The sequence below is a fragment of the Falco cherrug genome, chromosome 1, assembly GCF_023634085.1.
Source record: "Falco cherrug isolate bFalChe1 chromosome 1, bFalChe1.pri, whole genome shotgun sequence".
NCBI lineage: Eukaryota > Metazoa > Chordata > Aves > Falconiformes > Falconidae > Falco > Falco cherrug.
In genome coordinates this window covers 21,212,132-21,215,751 of record NC_073697.1, presented here as the reverse complement: position 1 = coordinate 21,215,751, position 3,620 = coordinate 21,212,132, and positions in this window count along the sequence as shown.

Genomic DNA, 3,620 nt, shown 5'->3' with positions numbered 1-3,620 from the left:
TCCAGAACAGTGGCTTGTTCACAACATTTAAGAAATTAAATGAGTTTATTCCCTGTAATTAGAAATATTTCTATAATTTGTTAAACATTTGTGTGCAAGTTACTTATTCTTGCTGACAAAGCGAAATGAAATGCAGCTCTATGCAAAACAAAGAAATTGAATAATATCTTTCAAAATTCCTGTCAATAGTCCACTCCAGGTTAACAGGGAGGCTATCATCAGTTGGTCCAGAGGCAGCAGCTCTCCTGCTGTGAGCAGCATGCAACATCAGGGCTTCATGTCCATCACAAAGGACATGTACAATATACAATACAGGATCGAGTGGCAATGAAATTTGATCTAGATGAAGTGTGAAACTGCAGCACATATCTGTCAAATTATCCAGAGCGTTACGTTAGTGTGTTTATGAAGGCTCTGTTTTGGCTAAGGAGGAGTAGTACTGGCCTAATAAAAACTCTGCTGCTACTGAGTTCCTTGTAGGAGATTATAAACCAAAATCTGAACTGCTACAGTGAGTTTGTATAGATTCATGCCTGCAGTGTTTTTGCAATAAGCTCATTAAGTCAGATTTGCCACCTTGTAGGGACACAGCCTAAGGCAGAGGTAGAAAAGCACGTGCAGCCACATTCACTGGGTGTTGTGGATACCATCACTTATTCAAAATAGGCCCCGAAGTTGAGGTTACCACTTCTAAACATATTTTTTAAGAGTTAAATCTGGGTACTTGACTAAAAGCATGGGGAAGAGGGACCTGAAATAGGAAGTGTGTGATGTTAGTCCGTGCTAACCATTTTCTCTTTGTTTTGAGTTAAGAGATAAAGTTCTCTTTTAGTTCATCTGTTTGGTCTGTTCAGTGCTTTTAATTTATGAATTTATTGAGCATCTAATTGGCATAATTTAGTTTGAGGTTAGAACAATTAAGGTGAGAGAACAGTGATAAACTAAGCAGCTTGGGCCTAATTCTCTGTTAACTTTTACAGTCATTTCTACTGATACAAAGCAAGGCAGCAATTTTTTGCTAAATGGAGCAGCCTAGACTTCAATATGTCAGTATAATACAAGTCACAAATGGGTGTGAAATTCTACCATTATTTGTTTGTCTTTTATAAATATTTTACAATGCTAATAATGGTTAAATGAAGTGGCATAGAATGCTTACTGCATTCGGAGACAACCGCTTGCACTTGCAAGTAAATGCAAGTGTGCTGGAGGACAGCATTTGAATTCAAAATTATCTCAACAATAGGAATAATTAAAAAGATTGAATGCAGGTCAGTAAAGAGAAGTGAAAGGTAATGTAAGCAGGAATAATAAGTTAAATAAAAACAGGATGAGAAAACAATTGGCTTTGAAAATCTGAGGGAAGAAATTCTGGATAATGGCTCAGAGTTGAAGGCAGTTCAGCGAAGTCAGTACCTGAAAAAAAAAAGGAAAACTGCACTGAGATCCCTGAACAGGTTGGTCCTGCAGCATATACTACATCATGTGTGTATTTCACACACTGTTGTTGAAGGCTTCATCTGCAGCTGAATGCCTAGTTCAGGGAATAACCATTCATGAAGGAATTGCCTTGATCAGATGAGATTCCACGGGGTAGAAGGGTCTGAATTGAAAAGAAATGCAAGAGCAGTCTGCTCAGACACTAAGGACTGTTGCAGAGGAGAAGCAAACTTCTGCGTGCTGATGGCAAACAGTATGACATGCATTTATTTTGCTGTCCATATGGAGCAGAGATTATAAATTCCAGCAACAAATATTTAGACTGAGGACTAGGGGAAAAAAATCTGAATGTTAAGTACCATGAAGCTCTGGTATGAATTGCCCAGGGAGGCTGACGCATTTCCAGTACTGCATATTTGCAGGTTTGATACCATGTCAGGGTTGACATCAGGATAGCAGGCTGGATTAGAGGATTCTGTTCTTTTTGGATGATTCCTTGATAAGGAATAAAGTTCCAGTCCACAGAAAATAATGATGGAATCAAACCACCAGTATCAGTGATAAAACACAAACCTGTAGATTAGATTATGGTACAGTATGTGTGCGTGTGTAGCTTGACTCCAGACCAGCAGAATTTGGCCTGATACTTATCTTAACAGAAAAAACCCGACCGCAGACTGCATACAAGGCTGAGAGCACCAAAATGACCGCATACAGAGAGAAGAAGAAAGGCAAGGAGCATTCTGCAAAAAATACAAACTTTTTATTTTGCAACAGTGTATGTGTACAGTGTAACATCTTTCATACCCATTAGTGTTTGTAAAGATTAGCTCGTCTTAGCAACCAGTTCTAAAAACAGACTGCAGGCTCACACAAACTTCATCAGATCCCATCCAGGAGGAAGTGATTTTGTTACTCTGCAGGGACTTGTACTGTATTCATTACAGCCAACAGTATCAAAGCAGTGTGCAGTAGTATGAGATAACATTTCTTTTTCCATAACGTTTCCATAGATAGGACAGTATAACTAGGAATGTATTCCTTAGGGAGATAAAAAAAAATCACCTCTTGGTATTTTGGCTTTTTAACATTTAAAAGCTCGATCATTTTTCTAGGATGTGCTATCACTTGAGAAGTGTGAGTAGCTGGAAGTTATTTCTTTCTGCATTAGCCTGCACTGCTCTTTTTTCCTTCTCTTTGTGCATCTTTCTCAGTTTTAATTTTGACCTGCATAATGTCATTGAGGTGTAACTTAAGAGCTCGTACTGCAAAAGCGAGATGGTATCTGGCACCGTGCTCCGTATTACCAGAGTGCTGAATGTCACTTGTCAGCTCTTGTCCACGTCTTTGATGATTACAGGAAAAAATTGTCTGTTCCAGGAGAGCAAACATTAGCATTAATTACAACTGCTGAGATAATTTGTAATCTTTCTTTATCGCTTTGTGAAGTTTCCTTCTGCAAGATGCTAGGGGCTGCAGTGTATTGCACAACTTGTCAATCTGGACTTCAGGCCCTGATTTTACTCTTCATTCTTGTAGCATGAATAGCTGTCGGCATGATCATCAGCATGCAATGTAAATTACTTACATTCAAAGACAATAAATATGAAGGTGGAAAGGAGGAAGCAGGAAAGAGACAAAAAACCCGATGAAGAATGCTTTTGCAAAAACTCCCCCCAAATGGAATTTCTTAATCAGGAAGATGTGGGCAAAGCCTGAAGGCTGACTTGCAGATCGCCGGGGGAGACCGGGCCGGGGTGCGAGGGCTGTGGCAGGGCGAGCGCCGGGTAGGAGCTGCGCGGCGGCCGCAGGGGGGATGCCGAGGGCACAGCTGGGCACAGCTGGGGCCGGGCCCCCGCGCCAGGCACTGCGGCAGCGAGGGGGTGCCGGCAGGGCAGGCCTGGCTGAGGGGGGCTCCCCAATGGCTGTGCTCAGCTGCTGCCAGGGCGCCCTGAGATGGACCCTCACCGTGCAGCGCCTGAACGGCGATGCATTTCACATCTCTACCGGAAAGCCGCTGAAATGGCACGGAAAGAGGAAAGCGGCCTGCTGCGGTGCTCCGGGGGAGCCCGGAGGGCCGGCTCCCACCAGCCCGGAGCCAGCGGGTTGCCGTACGGCACAGCCCTGCCCTGCCCTGCTGTGCCGTGCCGGGGCACGGCACGCCCGGCCCCGCCGCCCGC